This window comes from Ovis aries, chromosome 26 (genome assembly GCF_016772045.2).
Source record: "Ovis aries strain OAR_USU_Benz2616 breed Rambouillet chromosome 26, ARS-UI_Ramb_v3.0, whole genome shotgun sequence".
In the NCBI taxonomy this organism is placed as follows: domain Eukaryota; kingdom Metazoa; phylum Chordata; class Mammalia; order Artiodactyla; family Bovidae; genus Ovis; species Ovis aries.
The window spans coordinates 18,851,118-18,872,526 of NC_056079.1; the positions used below are offsets into that span (position 1 = coordinate 18,851,118).

Below are 21,409 nucleotides of genomic sequence, written 5' to 3' on the forward strand. Positions count from 1 at the left end.
AGTCCATCCTAAAGGAAATCAGTCCTGAATATTCATTGGAAGGACTGATGTTGAAGCTGAAACACCAATACTTTGGCCACTTGAGGCAAAGAACTGATTAATTGGAAAAGAACCTGATGCTGGGAAAGATTGAAGGCAGGAGGAGAAGGGGACAACAGAGGATAAGGTGGTTGGATGGCATCACCGACTCAATGGACATGAATTTGAGTAAACCCCGGGAGCTGGTGATGGACAGGGAAGCCTGGCGTGCTGCAGTCCATAGGGTTGCAAAGAGTTGGACATGACTGAGCGACTGAAGTGAACTGAAGAATTACCATCAAATGTAATTTATGGCATTCCTGCAGTGCTTTTGGTTTGATGCACTGATGTTGTTACCATCATCTTACTCTATTTTAATGTTGTGCAGCATATCTGGGAAAACCAAACCTGGACTTAACCAGAATGCTCAAGAAATGAAATGTTTCAGTTCAGTTCAGTTCAGTTCAGTCGCTCAGTCATGTCCGACTCTTTGCGACCCCATGAGTTGCAGCATGCCAGGCCTCTCTGTCCATCACCATCTCCTGGAGTTCACTCAGACTCACGTCCATCAAGTCCGTATGCCATCCAGCCATCTCATCCTCTGTCGTCCCCTTCTCCTCCTGCCCCCAATCCCTCCCAGCATCAGACTCTTTTCCAATGAGTCAACTCTTCGCATGAGGTGGCCAAAGTCCTGGAGCTTCAGCTTTAGCATCATTCCTTCCAAAGAAATCCCAGGGCTGATCTCCTTCAGAATGGACTGGTTGGGTCTCCTTGCAGTCCAAGGGACCCTCAAGAGTCTTTTCCAACACCACAGTTCAAACGCATCAATTCTTCGGCGCTCAGCCTTCTTCACAGTCCAGCTCTCACATCCATAGATGACCACAGGAAAAACCATAGCCTTGACTAGGCGGACCTTAGTCGGCAAAGTAATGTCTCTGCTTTTGAATGTACTATCTAGGTTGGTCATAACTTTTCTTCCAAGGAGTAAGCATCTTTTAATTTCATGACTGCAGTCACCATCTGCAGTGATTTTGGAGCCCAAAAAATAAAGTCTGACACTGTTTCTACTGTTTCCCCATATATTTCCCGTGAAGTGATGGGACCGGATGCCATGATCTTCGTTTTCTGAATGTTGAGCTTTAAGCTAACTTTTTCACTCTCCTCTTTCACTTTCATCAAGAGGCTTTTGAGTTCCTCTTCACTTTCTGCCATAAGGGTTGTGTCATCTGCATATCTGAGGTTATTGCTATTTCTCCCGGCAATCTGGATTCCAGCTTGTGTTTCTTCCAGTCCAGCGTTTCTCATGATATACTCTGCATAGAAGTTAAATAAGCAGGGTGATAATATATAGCCTTGACGTACTCCTTTTCCTATTTGCAACCAGTCTGTTGTTCCATGTCCAGTTCTAACTGTTGCTTCCTGACCTGCATACAAATTTCTCAAGAGGCAGGTCAGGTGGTCTGTATTCCCATCTCTTTCAGAATTTTCCACAGTTTATTGTGATCCACACAGTCAAAGGCTTTGGCATAGTCAAGAAAGCAGAAATAGATGTTTTTCTGGAACTCTCTTGCTTTTTCCATGATCCAGCGGATGTTGGCAATCTGATCTCTGGTTCCTCTGCCTTTTCTAAAACCAGCTTGAACATCAGGGAGTTCATGGTTCATGTATTGCTGAAGCCTGGCTTGGAGAATTTTGAGCATTACTTTCCTAGCATGTGAGATGAGTGCAGTTTTGCGGTAGTTTGAGCATTCTTTGGCATTGCCTTTCTTTGGAATTGGAATGAAAACTGACCTTTTCCAGTCCTGTGGCCACTGCTGAGTTTTCCAAACTTGCTGGCATATTGAGTGCAGCACTTTCACAGCATCATCTTTCAGGATTTGAAACAGCTCAACTAGAATTCTATCACCTCCACTAGCTTTGTTCGTAGTGATGCTTTCTAAGGCCCACTTGACTTCACATCCAAGATGTCTGGCTCTAGATTGGTGATCACATCATCATGATTATCTGGGTCATGAAGATCTTTTTGTACAGTTCTTCCGTGTATTCTTGCCACCTCTTCTTAATATCTTCTGCTTCTGTCAGGTCCAGACCATTTCTGTCCTTTATTGAGCCCATCTTTGCATGAAATGTGCCCTTGGTATCTCTAATTTTCTTGAAGAGATCTCTAGTCTTTCCCATTCTGTTCTTTTCCTCTATTTCTTTGCATTGATCGCTGAAGAAGGCTTTCTTATCTCTTCTTGCTATGAAATGTTTCGGTTCTCTTAAAATAAGATCAGAGACTTCCCTGGCAGTCAAGTGGGTAAGACTCCACACTCCCAATGCAGGGGACACAGGTTCAATCCCTGGTCAGGGAAGTTAGATCTTGCATGCCACCACCTCCTCAAACTGAGTAATGTACTTCAACCCACCATGATGACCAGGAGCCTAAGGACAGCTGCAGTACCACAAGACAGTGAGTGCGGTGTTCCGCGTTGTTATGGGTGTTGAGGGTGTGTATGAGATGGAAACACACGCCTGAAACAATTTTTAAAGGCAAGTTTCCTGAAAACCTGGCTGTTTTCTTGTGATCTACCTCCTTCGGGTACAGTGTTGGGAATAAAAATAGCTCCTCCTTACTGAGATGGCTTAGCACATGCGCCCCTGCTCCACTTGTGTGACCTCATCTATCCTGACAACATCGAGGCTGGTTCTGTCAGCGCTCTCTTCTTCCCCTGCCCCCACTCACGCCCTGAATGGAGCAGGCCATGTTTTCCTGCAGCCTGAACACTGTTGGAACAAGGAGTGCACCCAGGGAAGTCTCGCATCCCGTCCCGCCCCACCGATCCGTCTCTGGGGAGACGCTGGCAGGCCTGGTGCTGGAGCCATCAAGTCTGAGAAGAGAGGGCTCTACCTCTAGGGCAGGATAAGTCATTTGTTTTGAACCCAGTGGCTTTCTGGGGGTAGAAATTCATCTGAAGGTAAATATCAGAGCTTGGCTGAAACACAGACTTTCGATCCCTCCACAGCAGACTGGACCCAAAGGGTGCTTCCAGACAAGCACAAAAGCAAAGGGTCGGGACACCAAGATTTTCATGGAACCTCATAATACCTCGTCTGTTCTCGGAAAATTAAGTGAAACGAGCACTGAAGGAACGTGAGTTTGAATTGAAAAAGACTTGTGTAAGCGTATAAAATAGATAACAGATGGGAATCCGCTGTGCGGCACAGGAAACTACTCAGGGCTCTGTGGTGACCTAGATGGGAAGGAAATCCAAAACAGAGGGGATGTATATATACATGTAGCTGACGCACTTTGCTCTACAGTAGGAGCTAACACAGCATTGTAAAGCAAGTATATTCCAATCAAAAATTTTTAAGAACGACACGTGCACGACAGTTTGAATGTATTCACTCCCATGGAACTGCGTATGCAAAAATGCTTCAAGTGGTAGATTTTGTGTTTGCCAAATATAAGTGTCAAACTGTTTGGCAAACATAGAGGAATAAAATAAAATAAATCAAAGGGAAAAAAAAATCAAACCAAAATAAACTGAAGGGGAAAAACAAAAGACCTCCTCCTCAGCGCAGGCCCAGAGTAAAAAAGACAACATTTACTCAAGCTTGTGCAGATTCTTTCTCAACAGTGGGCTGTTTCTGAACACTTCTTAAGATCTTTCTCTTTTGAAATGCCCCCAGACCACTCCTCCAGGCTTCTGGGAGCAGGATTAGACTGGCCGGGAGCCCACAGTCCGCTTCCTCGGTCCACCCTCCCTTTGTGTCGTCTGTGGGTGGATAAACCGCTGCTGGCTCAGGCCAAGCCAACACCCAGATGCCTGCCCTTCTCTCCAGAAGCTATTTATTGTTTTTAGAGGAACCAGCCATCAAAGAGATCTCCTGTTCTCCACCCACTCCTCCGAACTTACAGTCCTTGACTGAAAAATGCTAACATCCGACCAGACACCAGAGACATCCTGAAAGACGATGCCAGGACCTGATTTTCCAGACAGCAGCCTCAGCTTGCTTTATGGGCGCCCCAGTCAGCCTTGTTTTCACTGCTGTGACCTTGCTCACTGTCTAGCCCAAATCTCCAGCGTCTCCCCACTCCTACCCAGCATGGATTGGTATCCCAGCCATCCTCTGGGTCACTTATCCTAAGCTGCTTCTTATTTTCTTCCTTGGCTCAGTACTGTGCCAAGAATTCCCCGGCTCTAAACTCAGCGAGTGTGTTTTGACAAGATTGAAGAAATGTTTCCAGAGAAGATGGAAATGGATGGGGTTAATCGCTCAACCAGAGGTTTCATCACACAGTCCAGGACATTCTTCTGTTAATGTTCTTTATATTATCAACAAAATGGAAGCAAAAATCAAATATTTAATATATATATGTGCTGTGCTGTGCTTAGTTGCTCAGTCAGGTCTGACTCTCTATGACCCCGTGGACTGTAGCCCACCAGGCTCCTCTGTCCGTGGGATTCTCCAGGCAAGAATACTGGAGTTGGTTGCCATGCCCTCCTCCAGGGGATCTTCCCGACCCAGGGATCAAACCCAGGTCTCCGGCATCACAGGCAGATTCTTTACTGTCTGAGCCACCAGGGAAGACCATATATATAACAAATACATATGAGTTCCAAGGGTATGTCTCTAGACCCCAGTTGCTGGAAAACAGGTCAGGGTGCTGCAGGGTGGATGGGTCCGCCTGAGCCTGAGCTGTGATGCTGTCTTTTCCTAGGAGGCCATGAGACGGAAGAGCCCGCACCCCACGCTGTATACCCTTCTGTGCTTTCTAAGTGTGTCTGTTTTAGTTAATGGTTCACAAAGGCCCTGAGACGTCACACGAAATCCTCAGCATGGCAGACAAAGCCCTCCCTGGTCTGAGTTTGGCTCACCAGGCAGCATCCTCTCAACCTTGCTCACCTCCTTTCTCCTCCCCTGGCCAGAGTCCCCCCATCTGTGCACCCCCATTCAGCGCTCCTGGGGCCGCACACTTTCTCAGCTAGAGGAAGCGCCTCGTGCTGCTCCCCCATTCTGGAACTTTCTGACATTCCTCTTCTAGCCCCTTCATTACCCGGTAGAACTCTCAGCCTTCACACATGAGCCCCAGTTTTCTCCTCCTGGATCCTGTACTTCTGCAGGCAAGGCATTCACACAGCTGTATGTTAAACTTGGTTTTTAAGTTTGAGATTAGCAGATGCAAACTATTATGTAGAGAATGGATATACAGCAAGGTCCTACTGAATAGTACAAAGGACTATATTCAATATCCTGTGATAAACCATCATGGAAAATATAAGAAAAGGATGTGTGTGTGTGTGTGTGTGTGTGTGTGTGTGTGTGTGTGTGTATCTGAATCACTTTGCTTTACAGCAGAAACAAATACAACATTGTAAATCAACTATACTTCAATTAAAAAAAGACAATGCAAAAAAAGTAAAATTGTTTTTTTAACAGTCTGTCATCTTTTAAGACTAAAAGCTGTGCGAATATACAGGTTGTTTATCTTGCTCACCATCATACCTGTAGTGTCTGCCTAGCACAGGACCTTAAACACCACAGATGCAAAAAAATAATCCTTGTTGGAAGGGAGGAACAAAATTAAGAAAGGGAGAGGTGGGAAGGTGCATGGAAAGCAGGAGAGCTGGAAATGGGTAAGGACGAGGAATCAGGAAACAGAGCAACTATTGTCAAAAAATATCTTTGCTGCTTCTGATCTCAAAAGAACAGTGGAGATCTGAGCGGCTGGGATCGACTGAGTCAGAAACTCAAGTCTGAATTGGCTTCAGCGCCTGGACACACAGACTCTTCGGCACATTCCTCACTCAGAAGGACTCAGAGTTGTCAATGAACTTATATGGTGTGAGCTTATATTTAAAATGCCCACCCCTTTTTGCTTGTTGGTAAATTGAATTCTTTACTGATTAACATAGAACTTGAAACTGTGACCGCTGAATTGCCTGAAAGGATGAGAGAACTTGTGTGAAGGCACAAAGAGTACAATTATTTCACCTAATCCCTCATTAGACCATGGCATCCCGTCCCATCATTTCATGGCATATAGATGGGGAAACAAGGGAAACAGTGAAAGACTTTATTTTCTTAGGCTCCAAAATCACTGCAGACAGTGAATGCAGCCATAAAATTAAAAGACACTTGCTCCTTGCAATAAAAGCTATGACAAACCTAGCAGCGTATTAAAAAGCAGAAACACTACTTTGCCAACAAAGGTCTGTTGAGTCAAAGCTATGGTTTTTCCAGTAGTCATGTATGGATATGAGAGTTGGACCATTAAAGAAGGTGGAGTGCTGAAGAACTGATGCTTTTGAACTGTGGTGCTGGAGAAGACTCTTGAGAGTCCCTTGGACTGCAAGGAGATCCAATCAGTACATACTAAAGGAAATAAGTCCTAAATATTCATTGGAAGGACTGATGCTGAAGCTCCAATCCTTTGGCCACCTGATTCAAAGAGCTGACTCATTGGGAAAGAGCCCAATGCTGGGAAAGATTGAAGGCAGGAGGAGAAGAGGACGACAGAGGATGAGATGGTTCGACTCAATGGACATGAGTTTGAGCAAGCTCTGGGAGTCAGTGATGGACAGGGAGGCCTGGCGTGCTGCAGTCCATTGGGTCGCAAATAGTCAGGATTGAGCGACTGAACAACAAATCCCTCATTAGAAATGTCTCTTTTACTGGGACAGGAAGACAGTTGCAGCACAGCTCAATGCTGCCATCTAGTGGCCATTCTAATGACTTGCGTTTGCCGATCTGAAGGAAGCCTCTCAGGAGAGATGCTTGGCTCCATCCTCTGGGATGGTCAAACTCCACCTTTTAGGAGGAGACATCATTTATGGTCCTCTGACAGAGTTCTCTTCCTAAACATCCCAGGATAATGCTTTAACTTTCTGATATCCAAAGAGTTATCCTAAATCAGTGTGAAATTTCAACTACACTCAATTCGAAGCCATCCCTGCAACACTCTGGAAAAGTATATCCTTTCCACTTCTGTTTTGAATCTTAACTTTATTAACTTTATTTATCCAAATAGATTTTTTTTTTTAAAGAGGAAGGTGGGGGAGAGAGGGAGGAAAAGAAAAGTAGACAACAAATCTATGTTCTGTGAAGCTACAACCTCATTCAGAGTACCCTCTGGTCCAGATGCCTCCCACCTGGCGCACTTGAGCGCAGCAGCAGCTGTATGCTGAGAACCGAGAGGCCAGGGTTTAGACTCAGGCTGCCACCCACCACCTTGTCCCTGGACCAGCCGTTATCATCTCAGATGGACAGTTTCCTTATCTGTAACAAAGAGAGGCTCAAGCATGATCACCACTGAAGTCCCTTCTGGTTCTAAAGTTCAGTGGACTTGTTCCCAAGAGTCACAGGTCTCACGGCCACGGGGGCCTGACTTTACACGCACGCTGGGCTCAGCGCCCCCGAACCATTCTCCTGCTGAAGTGCTCTTGGATGTACTACAGGGTACCAGGCCCTGAAGTGGGTGCAGGGGAAGCACCAGCGGGTGATCAGTGATCAGACACCATCTCTGCCGAGCTAACAGCCTAGCGAGGGACACACACAGCATATGATCAGGGAAGCAGTAATAGCATCGTGGGTGGAAAGGGCTCCGGGGAGGACGTGTAACTGAGGCCTCAGTGACAGTGGGGGCTGAGAGCAAGGAGGGCTCCCTGGGGAAGCGGCCCGCCTGGATCTGCAGGACAGTGAGCAGCTACTCCTGTGTGTGAAGTACACGCAGGAGGACCCAAATGAGCCAAGGCCTCAGGCACCTCTGGGGATCAGAGACAGTCCATGGAGCCTGGTGTGTGGGCAACAAGAGAGTGATGTGAAAGGGGAAGGATGCAGAACGGATCGCAGGGGCCAGAGTAGGCACAGGCTTGTGGGCGTGTTAGTAGCTTCAACTCAATTCCGAGAGCAACATAACTGCCCTCCTGAAGGGCTTGAAGCAGGAAGGCAACGTGGCCGATGTGCTTCTGTAGAAGACCTTCTCAGGGTCAAGACTGGGGCCACAGAGGTCAGTTGTGTGATGACTCCTCTAAGTGAGAGACTTTGGGGCCCTGCCACTGGGTTGAGAGGAAGTGGGGGAAATTCCAAAGATAAGGAAACAGGAGCATCATTAGGGCACGGGAGCTGACTGGATGTGGAAGTACGAGGGAGGAGCCCAAGGTCATTCCCAGGCCTCTGGTCAAGGGCAGCCAGATGGAATTAGTGCCGCTCACTGAACCAAAGGGACACAGGAGGATGACCCGGGGTGGAGCAACATCATGAGCTCAGTGTTAGATGGTTATGTTCCAGAAAGCCTCAGGGAAGATCTAGGCAGGTGAGCAGGCAGCTGGGGACCCAGAGCCGAGAAGAAACATTTAATCTAATATGTGATAAATGGCAGAGGGAGGGGGCTTCTGGCCACAGGTGGTGAAAAGAGGTGCAGGACCAACATCAGGTGTCTGGGTGTATAGAGGATGTAGAGATGGAGAAGGAAACTGCAGAAAGGGGTCCTCAAGGTGAAACCAGATGGGCAGAATATGATGCTGAGAGAGCCAAGAGGAGCGTGTTCTCCTCTGCTGACTGGGGCTGGGGGCCAGACACGTGGAGACTGAACGAGAGAGAGGATGCAGTTCAGTAACAAAAAAGGCAAACAACCTAATCAAAAATGGGGGAAGACCTAAATAGACACTTCTCCAAAGAAGACATACCGATGATCAAAAAGCACATGGAAAGGTGCTCAAAACCATCACTTATTAGAGACGCAAATCCAAACTATAATGAGGTGTCACCTCAAAGCAGTCAGAAGGGCCTTCCTCAAAAAAATCTACAAACAAATGCTGGAGAAGGGGTGGAGAAAAGGGAACCCTCCTAACACTGCTGGTGGGAATGTAAACTGATATAGCTGCTATGGAAAACAGTATGGAGGCTCCTTAAAAAACTAAAAATAGAGCTACTATATGATCCAACAGTCCCATTCCTGGGCATATGCTCAGAGAAAACCATAATTCAAAAAGATACATATACTCCAATGTTCACAGCAGCACTATTTAAAATACCCAAGACCTGAAAGCAACTTAAGTGCCCATCAACAGAGAAATGGATAAAGATGTAGAATTATTAAATATACACACACATACACACAATGGAATATTAGCAATGAAAAGGACAAAAAAATTGCCATTTGTAGCAACATGAATGGACCTCAGTTCAGTTCAGTTCAGTTCAGTCGCTCAGTCATGCCTGACTGTTTGCGACCCCATGAATCGCAGCACGTCAGCCCTCCCTGTCCATCACCATCTCCCAGAGTTTACTCAAACTCATGTCCGTCGAGTCGGTGATGCCATCCAGCCATCTCATCCTCGGTCGTCCCCTTCTCCTCCTGCCCCCAATCCCTCCCAGCATCAGAGTCTTTAACAATGAGTCAACTCTTCACATGAGGTGGCCAAAGTATTGGAGTTTCAGCTTTAGCATCAGTCCTTCCAATGAACAACCAGGACTGATCTCCCTTAGAATGGACTGGTTGGATCTCCTTGCAGTTCAAGAGACTCTCAAGAGTCTTGACTCCAACATCACAGTTCAAAAGCATCAATTCTTCAGCGCTCAGCTTTCTTCACAGTCCAACTCTCACATCTATACATGACCACAGGAAAAACCATAGCCTTGACTAGATGACCTGGGTTGGCAAACTAATGTCTCTGCTTTTAAATATGCTATCTAGGTTGGTCATAACTTTCCTTCCAAGGAATAAGTGTCTTTTAATTTCATGGCTACAATCACCATCTGCAGTGATTTTGGAGCCCAAAAAAATAAAGTCTGACACTGTTTCTACTGTTTCCCCACCTATTCGCCATGAAGTGATGGGACCAGATGCCATCATCTTAGTTTTCTAAATGTTGAGCTTTAGGCCAACTTTTTCACTCTTCTCTTTCACTTTCATCAAGAGGCTTTTAGTTCCTCTTCACTTTCTGCCATAAGGGTGGTGTCATCTGCATATCTGAGGTTACTGATATTTCTCCCGGCAATCTGGATTCCAGCTTGTGCTTCTTCCAGCCCAGCATTTCTCATGATATACTCTGCATAGAAGTTAAATAAGAAGGTGACAATATACAGCCTTGACATACTTTTTCCTATTTGGAACCAGTCTGTTGTTCCATGTCCAGTTCTAACTGTTGCTTCCTGACCTGCATACAGGTTTCTCAAGAGGCAGGTCAGGTGGTCTGGTATTCCCATCTCTTTCAGAACTTTCCACAGTTTGTTGTGACCCACACAGTCAAAGGCTTTGCATAGTCAATAAAGCAGAAGTAGATGTTTTTCTGGAACTCTCTTGCTTTTTTGATGATCCAGCGGATGTTGGCAATTTGATTTCTGGTTCCTCTGCCTTTTTGAAAACCGGCATGAACGTCTGGAAGTTCACGGTTCACGTATTCCTGAAGCCTGGCTTAGAGACTAGCGTGTGAGATGAGTGCAATTGTGTGGTAGTCTGAGCATTCTTTGGCATTGCCTTTCTTTGGGATTGGAATGAAAACTGACCTTTTCCAGTCCTGCGGCCACTGCTGAGTTTTCCAAATGAATGGACCTAGAGAATGTCATACTGAGTGAAGTAAGTCAGACACAGACAACTATCATATTTTACCACTTATACGCGGAATCTAAAAAACGGGGTACAAATGAACTTATTCACAAAATAGCAAAAGAGTCACAAATGTAGAAAATGATCCTGTGGTTACCTAGGCGGTGGGGGGAAGGGAAGAAATGATAAATTGGGAGACTGGGATTGAAATATACACACTACTACATTTAAAATAGATAACTAATAAAGACCTGCTGTATAGCACAGGGACCTCAGTTCAATACTCCGTAATGACCTGTATGGGAAAAGAATCTAAAAAGAGTAGAAATATGAAAAGGTACAGCAGAAACTAACACAACACTGCAAATCAATTATACTTCAATAAAAATTTTTTTTATAAAAGAAAGAAAAAGAAAAAGATAGAAAATCCAGAGATAAACTCACACACCTATGGGTATTTTATTTTTGGCAAAGGAAGCAAGAATATACAATGGAACAAAGACAGCCTCTTCAAGAAGTAGTGCTGGGGAAACTGGACAGCTACATATAAAAGAATGAAATTAGAATATTTCCCAACACCATATACAAAGATGAACTCAACATGGGTTAAAAACCTAAATGTAAGACCAGAAACTGTAAAACTCTCAGAGGAAAACATAGGAAGAACACTCTATGACATAAATCACAGCAAGATCCTCTATGACCCACCTCCTAGAGTAAGGGAAATAAAAGCAAAAATAAACAAGTGGGGCCTAATTAAACATAAAAGCTTTTGCACAGCAAAGGAAACTGTAAGTAAGGTGAAAAGACAACCCTCAGAATGAGAGAAAATAATAGCAAATGAAAAACCTGACAAAGGATTAATTTCCAAAATATACAAGCAGCTCATACAAGTCAATCCCAGAAAAACAAACAACCCAATCACAAAATGGGAAAAAGACCTGGACAGACATTTCTCCAAAGAAGACAGACAGATGGCTAATAAACATATGAAAAGATGCTCAGCATCGCTCATTATTAGAGAAATGCAAATCAAGACTACAATGAGATATCACCTCCCACAGATCAGAGTGCCCATCATCAAAAAGTTTACAAACAATAAATGCTGGAGAGGGTGTGGAGAAAAGGGAACCTTTTTGCACTGTTGGTGGAAATGTAAATTGATACAGCTACTATGGAAGACGGTATAGAGATTCCTTAAAAAACTAGGAATAAAACCACCATCTGACCCAGCAATCCCAGTCCTAGACATATACCCTGAGAAAATCAAAATCGAAAAAGACACATACATCCCAGTTTCACTGCACCGCTATTTACAATAGCTAGAACATGGAAGCAACCTAGATGTCCATCAAAGGATGGATAGATAAAGAGGCTGTGGTACATATATAATGGACTCAGCCATAAACAGGAATGCATTTGAGTTCTAATGAGGTGGATGAACCCAGAGCCTATTATATAGAGTAAAGTCAGAAAGAGAAAAACAGGTATCATATACTAATGCATATATATGGAATTTAGAAAGATGATACTGAAGAAATTATTAGGGCAGAAATGGAGAAACAAATATACAGAACAGACTTATGGACACGATGCGGGGGGAGACGGTGGGATGTACGTAAAAAAGACAGCCAATGGGAATTTGCTGTATGACTCAGGGAACTCAACCCCAGGCTCTGCACCAACCTAGAGGGGTGGGGTGGGGAGGGAGGTGGGAGGAAGGGGACATATGTGTACCCATGACTGATTCATGTTGATGTTTGGCAGAAACCAACACAATACTACAAAGCAATTATCCTTCAATTAAAAATTAAAAAAGAAAGAAAAGGATAGAGGGGGTTGGCCAGAGGGTACATGAGGGCCAAAGTAGGGCTTCTTCATATGGAAACTTACAGAAAGGACCTCTTCTAGGAGTGTGGGACTGGGGTAGGAGGGGATTGAAGACAGAATAGGAGGCAGTAACTGTCTTAAGGCTCCTGAGCAGGTTTGTAAGTGTGAGATCCAGGTCTCAGGGGGAGCTTCAGCCTTGGTCAAAAGGAGAGAGCCCCCCTCCACTATAATCGTAGGAGCAGGGAAGGGGAAAGAGTGACGAGCACAGGGAGGCAAGTCTAGGGCTCCAGTTTCTCAGGGCCCTGGGTGAGAGTTGCACTAGCGGAGGGTGAGGGAGAAGGGGAAGATCAGAGGTTTAAGAACAGAGAAATCAAGAGCTCTCTAGAGAAGCAGACGCAGCTCTGTCGGGCTGGGGACGTGACTGCAGACTAACAGCACCCGTGGGGCCAGCTGTGCCGTTTCCTCCAGCTGTGCTCAGGGTTCACGCGCCAGCGAGGGGAGGGAGGTGAACAGGTTCATCTGGGGTTGGAAATTTCCGAGTGGGGATGAAAGAAAAACAGAGGGCGAAATAACTTACCAGGGACGTGCTCAAGCGTTTAGTAGAAAAGACGGGCTCTGGAACCTAAGATGAAGAGAGAAGCGGAGACGGAGGGGGCAGGTGGATAAAGAGCAGGGAGATAAGAGAAGGTCACCTGACTCCTGGCTTCTAGGGTCACGGGGCTGGATCCCAGTGGCTCGGCCTCTGTGACATAAAATAACATTCACACTTTGTGGTTCCCTCCCCAGCAACATAGAGAGCACACATTGGCACTAAGTGTAACGATCTTAAAACGTGCAGTGAATGCGTGATTGCAAACTGAATTCCGACATGACCACTAAACCCCCGGGGAACCCAAACACTGTCTCCTGACTTCTGGTGTATGTCAGGCACTCTTCAAGGTGTCTGGAATCTGAGGATGAACCCATCAGATGTAGGATTTACCCTCAGCGGGCTTAGGATTTCACAGGGGAAGAGGGACACAGGCTCAGATTTCGAAGAATTGCTCAATTAAATCAAAGTGGGAAAGGCATGTGGAAACTTCCCTGGATCCTCCGTATCAGAAGCCACATCAGCGGCGCACAGTTCCCTGACTTGTGCTACTCCTGGTCAGAATGAACTCTTCCAAAAGATCACTTGGATTATTGTACATGAGAAATACGCGTTGCCTAGTAACAATTAGGTACAACTTACTGAACATTTACCATTGGGCCAGGCAGCATTTGGATTTCACAGGTGGCGCTAGTGGTAAAGAACCCACCTACCAATGCAGGAGACACAAAAGCCACAGATTTGATTCCTGGGTTGGGAAGATCCCCTGGAGGAGGGCATGGCAACCCACTTCAATATTCTGCCCTGGTGAATCCCCATGGACAAAGGAGCCTAGTGGGCTACAGTTCATGGGATCACTAACAGTTGGACACCACTGAAGCGACTTAGCACGCAGGCACCATTTACAAAGGATAGTATTATTTCCCCAGGGCTTCTCAGGTAGTGCTAGTGGTAAAGAATCCTCCTGCCAATGCAGGAGCCACAAGAGACGTGGGTTCAATCCCCAGGTCGGGAAGATCCGCTGGAGGAGGGCATGGCAACCCACTCCAGTAATCTTGCCTAGAGAATCCCATGGACAGAGAAGCCTGGTGGGCTACGGTCATAGGGTCGCAAAGAGTTGGACACTACACACACACACACACAATATTATTTCTACATTCCAGATAAGGAAACTGAGTTCTAGGGAAATTATTGATCAAAGATCACTTTGCAGGTTAGTGGGAAAGGTGGGATTCTAATTCAGCTGTGCCTCAGCCCGATCTGTTTTCATAACAAGCTCCCTCTTCTGGTCAGAAGATTCAATGAGGGCAAATGTGGTAGCCTGCAAACTTGGTTCCAGAAAGCCACCCAATTGGTTAAAATGACCAGGCTTTCACAGAGCCAGAAAGAGCTCACTCCACAGGGAAAGAAAACACAGGTTGAATACTTCTCTATCCAGGCACGATGTCCCAGGAAAGATGTCAAGAGCTAATTAGATGAATCTCTGGTGTCAAATAAATCATGATTTTGTTGTTTGATACAGAGTTCTGACTCAATGTTTTTCACATTTTTCACATTTTTCCATAAAGTCCTTGGGGGCCCACATCTGTCTTTACTTTCTCATAAAGCCGTAACTGTGCTTTGAATAAATCCTATTTAATGTGAAGTCAAACTTGATTTTTTCAGCTCCAGGATAGTTCTCTTTGATTTAGATTCATATTTACTTCACTTTGAGTCCTTAAAATGTTTTCAAACACATTTTGGCTAATATAACTTTGAAAATACTCTTAGAAAACATGAAATATTCAAGAGCTAAATTATTGAGGTTTAGGATAGTTTGTGTAAGTCAAAGCCTAGCTGTTCAGAAAAATTTAAATTAGCTCAATTCTGGTTTTTTAAAAAAGTGTGTAAGTTTGACTTTGGTAAATTGAGTCATTTAAAAGTTATATGGTAGTAAATCTTGGCTTCCCAGGTGGTGCCGTGGTAAAGAATCCACCTGCCAATGCAGGAGATGCAAGAGACGTAGGTTCACTTCCTGGGTTGGGAAAATCCCTTGAAGAAGGAAATGGCAACCCACTCCAGGATTCTTACCTGGGAAATCCCATGGACAGAGGAGCCTGGCGGGCTACAGTCCATAGGGTCACAAAGACTCAGACACAACTGAGTGATTGAACTCATACATACATACATACAGTAAATCTTGTCAAATCTGTTCCAAGCAACACACACACACATGTCAATTGTGGAAATGAAAATGAGAAAAACGATCTCATTCTCTCACCCTCCACTCCTTGTCTAACCCAATAATCTTTCAGGAAAAACTCTACATGGTCATACCACATGAAGCCAGAGGGTATCTTCAGGATAAAATGTGAAGGATGACTTAGTCCAAGAGGTTAGCCAGATGGAGAGATATTTCTTATACACATACATTATTTATTCTCCAAGATATGTGTGTGAAAAAAAGGGAAAGATTGTCATTCAATTATTCAATAGATAAAGCTAAATGCAAAGCATGCAGCTAAGTCCCAGTGAAAAACACAGATTAAAAAAAAAAAAAAGATAAAAGTGTGACGAGTATTCCAAACAAAAGGATGCATCGGGGCCATGAGTATGCAAACCCAGGGAGGCCTGACATGAACTTCCCGGAGGAGATCAGCCAGGTGAAAAGGGGCCATGAGTGGTCCAGACATGAAAGCAGCAAGTTTTAAGCCTCCCAGAGATTGCTGCATTTGACCACGTCATAGGAACTTGGACCAATGAAAGCAAAGACACTAATCTAGAGACGGGGGTGGGATGGGGTGGATCAGGGAGGGTCTCAAAGAGTCCTGTGAGGATGCTGAACTTCCTCCCCAGTGGAGGCCCACTGAGTGTTAAGCAGGGGATTGTCACAATTAGACGTGCCTTTTTTAAGCATCACTCTAGGTGCAGTGAGGAGGATGGTGGAGGACCAGCCTGGGTGTGGTTCCTGTAGGACTGGTGGTGATGAAGGGTAACATGCCTGGGACTGGGGTAGTGACACCAGAGATGTCAAGAGGACACACTTATGGCTCCTAAGAAAGTGAACTATTCCAAGCATCTCCTCTGACCACAACAGCATGGAACTAGAAATCAACCACAGGAAAGGAAACTAGAAAAAATGATCACATGGAGACTAACCAACATGCTACTACAAAACCAGTGGGTCAATGAGGAAATAAAAAAAGGAAATTTAAAAAATACCCTGAGACAAACAATGAAGACATACCGCTCCAAATCTACAGATGCAATAAAAGGAATTGTTAGAGGGAAGTTCATAGTGATGCAGGTCTTCACGGGAGAAATCCCCAACAACCTAACCTACCACTGGAAAGGGCTAGAAAAAGAAAGATAACCAAAACCTAAAGTCAACAGAAGGAAAGAAATAATAAAGATCAGGGAGGAAATAAAGAAAACAGAGATTTAAAAACAGTAGAAAAAAATCAATTAAACCAAGAGCTGGTTCTTTGAGAGGGTAAATAAACACAATGGACAGATCTGTGATCAGATTCACCAAGAAGAAAAGAGAGTGACCTAAATAAGCAAAAGGAAAATGGAGAAATCTCAACTGATAGTGCAGAAACAGAAAAACAATAAGAACATACTGTGAACAAATTTGACAACCCAGAGGAAATGAAAAAACTTTTTAGAAACATACAGCCCACCAAAATTAAACCAAGAAGAAATAGATAATTTGAACAGGTCGATCACTAGAAGTAAAATAGCACCTGTAATTTTTAAAAAATAATTCCCTATAAACAAAAGTCCAGGAACAGATGGCTTTACAGGTGAATTCTACCAGGGATACAAAGAACTTACATTGATTCTTCTCAAACTCTTCTAAAAGACGGAAGAGGAGGGAACACTCCCAAAAACATTCTATGAAGCCACTATCACCCTGGTAAAGATACCACCAAGAAAGAAAATGATGGTCAATACCTTGATGAATATAGTTGCAAAAATTCTCAACAAAATATCAGCAAACCAAATCCACAACATATAAAAATATCATACACCATGACTGTAAGGTGAGTGCAGAGACAAAGAGAATGAGCTGGGCAGTCAGGCAAGAAAAGGAATTTCTTAGAGGGAAAATGAGAGGGTGACTGGCCCTTGAGAAGAACCAGTGTCCTCCCTTTCTGACAGGGTCTTTCTTATACCCCACCAGTGAAAAATTCTCTGAAGGGATGGTTAATTTTTAGCCTGTAGCTGAGTCCTGTGGTCACGTAGCTGGAGGTATAGAATCTGGTGGTCACATAGCCTTGAGAAGGTAGGTGCCAGCAGAAAAACAGAATGCCATTTGGGCAGTTTGGTCAGTTGCAAGGGTCACTGTTACTTTATTCAACATAACGAGCCATTTCAACTATGAGCCCCCACGCAGGCCCTGTCAATGACCAAGTGGGATTCATCCCAAGTTCATAAGGATGGTTCAATCAGTTCAGTTCAGTCGCTCAGTCGTGTCCAGCTCTTTGCGACCCTATGAATCGCAGCACACCAGGCCTCCCTGTCCATCACCATCTCCCGGAGTTCACTCAGACTCATGCCCGTTGAGTCGGTGATGCCATCCAGCCATCTCATCCTCGGTCGTCCCCTTCTCCTCCTGCCCCCAATCCCTCCCAGCATCAGACTCTTTTCAAATGAGTCAACTCTTCGCATGAGGTAGCCAAAATACTGGAGTTTCAGCTTTAGCATCATTCCTTCCAAAGAAATCCCAGGGCTGATCTCCTTCAGAATGGAATGGTTGGATCTCCTTGCAGTCCAAGGGATTCTCAAGAGTCTTCTCCAGCACCACAGTTCAAAAGCATCAATTCTTCGGTGCTCAGCCTTCTTCGCAGTCCAACTCTCACATCCATACATGACCACTGGAAAACCATAGCCTTGACTAGACGGACCTTAGTCAGCAAAGTAATGTCTCTGCTTTTGAATATGCTATCTAGGTTGGTCATAACTTTTCTTCCAAGGAGTAAACGTCTTTAATTTCATGGCTGCAGTCACCATCTGCAGTGATTTTGGAGCCCAAAAAATAAAGTCTGACACTGTTTCCACTGTTTCCCATCTATTTCCCATGAAGTGATGGGACCAGATGCCATGATCTTCATTTTCTGAATGTTAAGCTTTAAGCCAGCTTTTTTACTCTCCTCTTTCACTTTCATCAAGAGGCTTTTTAGTTCCTCTTCACTTTCTGCCATAAGGGTTGTGTCATCTGCATATCTGAGGTTACTGATATTTCTCCCGGCAATCTTGATTCCAGCTTGTGTTTCTTTCAGTCCAGCATTTCTCATGATGTACTCTGCATAGAAGTTAAATAAGTAGGCTGACAATATACAGCCTTGACAATATACATCCTTTTCCTATTTGGAACCAGTCTGTTGTTCCATGTCCAGTTCTAACTGTTGCTTCCTGACCTGCATACAGATTTCTCAAGAGGCAGGTCAGGTGGTCTGGTATTCCCACATCTTTCAGAATTTTCCACAGTTTATTGTGACCCACACAGTCAAAGGCTTTGGCATAGTCAAGAAAGCAGAAATAGATGTTTTTCTGGAATTCTCTTGCTTTTTCCATGATCCAGCAGATGTTGGCAATTTGATCTCTGGTTCCTCTGCCTTTTCTAAAACCAGCTTGAATATCAGGAAGTTCATGGTTCATGTCTTGCTGAAGCCTGGCTTAGAGAATTTTGAGCATTACTTTCCTAGCGTGTGAGATGAGTGCAGTTTTGCGGTAGTTTGAGCATTCTTTGGCATTGCCTTCAATACATGCAAATTAATCAATGTAATATACCAGATTAACAAAAGCAAAGTAAAAAACCCACATGATCATCTCAGTAGATACAGAAAAAGCCTGACAAAATTCAACATCCATTCATGATAGAAGTTCTTACCAAAGTGGGTATAGAAGGGACATACCTCAACATAGTAACAGCCTTTTATGACACACTCACAACCAATATAATACTCAATGGTGAAAAGCTGAAAGCCTTCTGGCTAAAATCTGGAACAAGACAAGGATGCCCATTCTCACTAGTTCTATTCAACACAGTATTGGAAGTCATAGCCACAGCAATCAGACCAAAAAAAGAAAAGAAATAAAAGGTGTCCAAATTGGAAAGGAAAGAGGTAACACTGTCAGTATATTCAGACGGCGTGATACTAAGTATAGAAAACCCTAAGGACTCCGCACAAAAACTGCTGGATCTAATAAATGAATTCAGTAAAGCAGCAGGATACAAGATTACTATTCAGAATCCATTGCATTTCTTTATACTAACAATGAAATATCAGAAAGGGAACATAAAAAAAAAAACAAAAAAAACCTTTAAAAATCATACCAGGACTTCCCTAATGTCCAGTGGTTAAAAAGCTGCCTGCCAATGCAGTAGGCTTGGGCTTGCCTCCGTGTGTGGGAAGACTTCCCATTCTGCAGGGCGATGAGGACTGTGAACCACCACTGCTGCAACTCCCGAAACCCGCGTGCCTGGAGCCCCTGCTCCACAACAACAGAAGCCACGCAATGAGAAGCCCGCACATCGCAACCAGAGTATCCCCTACCCGCCAAAGCCAGAGAAAGCCTGCATGCAGCAACGAAGACCCAGACAGCCCCAAAGAAATAATTTTCAAATAATCATACGAAAAAATAAAATAAAATATCTAAGAATAAATCTGACCGAAGAGGTGAATGACTTGTACACGGAGAACTCTAAAACACTAGTAAAGGAAATTAAAGAGGATTCAAAGAGATGGGAAAATATCCCATGCTCTTGGATTGGAAGAATATTGTTAAAATGGCACTACTACCCAAATCAATCTATAGATTTAACACAATCCCTACCAAATTACCCATGAAATTTTTCACAGAACTAGAACAAATAATCCCCAAATTTATATGGAACTATAAAAGACCCAGAATTGCCAAAGCAATCCTAAAAAAAAAAAAAAAAGAAAAGCAGGAGGCACAACTCTCCCAGACTTCCGACAATACTACAAAGTTAGAGTAATCAAAACAGTGCGCTAACTCAAAAAGACACATGTACCCCAAAGTTCATTCCAGCCCGGTTTACAATAGCCAGGACATGGAAATAACCTGGATGTCCCTCAACAGATGAATGAATAAAGAAGGTGTGTACACACTGCAATAGAATATTATCCCGCTATTAAAAGGAAAGAAATTGAGTCCGTTGGAGTCATATGGATAAATCTAGAGCCTGTCACACAGAGTGAAGTCAGCAGGAAAAACACAAATGTCATACACTAATGCCTGTTTATGGAATCTGGAAAATGGTACTGGGGAAGCCATTTTCAGGGAAGTAACAGAGCTGCAGACGTAGAGGTCAGACTTGTGGACATGAGTAGAGGGGGAGGGAGGGCGGGAAGACTTCAGAGAGTAGCACTAACATAAGCACTGCCGTGTGTAAAAGAGACAGCCAGAGAGCCTGCCAGAAGCTTCTGTATAGAGCAGGGAGCTCAGCCCGGGGCTGTGTGGTGACGTAGCGTGGGATGGGGGTGGGGGCGTGGATGGGAGGGAGGCTCAGAGGGAGGGGATGTACGTATAGATATAGCTGATTCACATGTTACAGCAGAAACTAACACATTAATGTAATTACATTCCAGTTTTAAATTTTTTTTAAATAAAAACCACCATATGATATTGATACAGAAACAGACATATGCATAAAAGAAACAAAACAGAGAGCCCAGAAATAAATCCACACACCAAGTTGAATTAATCTTGACAAAGGAGGCAAGAATATAAAATTGGAGGGGAAAAAAACACCCAGTCTCTTCAGGTGGTACTGGGAATGTTGAACAGCTGCATGTACATCAGTGAAGTTAGAACACACCCTCACACCATGCACAGAAATAAACTCAAAATGCCTTAAAGACTTGAACATAAGACATGACACCATAACACTTCTGGATGAGAGCATAGGCAAAACATTCTCTGATATAAGTCATACCAATGTTTACCAATGTCAGTCTCCCAAAGCAACAGAAATAAAAACAAAACTAAATAAGATTTAATCAAATTGCAAAGAAAACCATTAAAAAATGAAAACACAACCTAAGGAATGGGAGAAAATATTTGCAAGTTATACAGCCAACAAAGGCTTAATCTCCAAAATATACAAACAAGTCATACAACTCAACAACAAAAAGCAAACAACCCAATCGAAAACTGGACAGAAGATCTTAATAGACATTTCTCCAAGAAGACATACAGATGGCCAGTAGGCACATGAAAAGGTGCCCAACATCACTAATTATTATTAATTAGTGATAATTAATACCAATCAAGGCCACAATGAGGTACCACCTCACACTGGTCAGAATGGCCATCATTAAAATGTCTACAGATAACATGCTGATGTATGACAGAAAACTGCAAAATTCTGTAAGGCAATTATCCTTCTGTTAAAAAAATAAAGTGGCAAAAAAAAAGTCTAC

At 43.9% G+C, this 21,409-nt stretch overlaps 1 protein-coding gene across 3 annotated transcripts in view; it reads right to left on the reverse strand.

The window, feature by feature from the left end:
- Positions 1-21,409, reverse strand: part of PDGFRL (platelet derived growth factor receptor like) — a 98,286-nt gene that overhangs the window by 56,515 nt on the left and 20,362 nt on the right. The window lies entirely within an intron of this gene.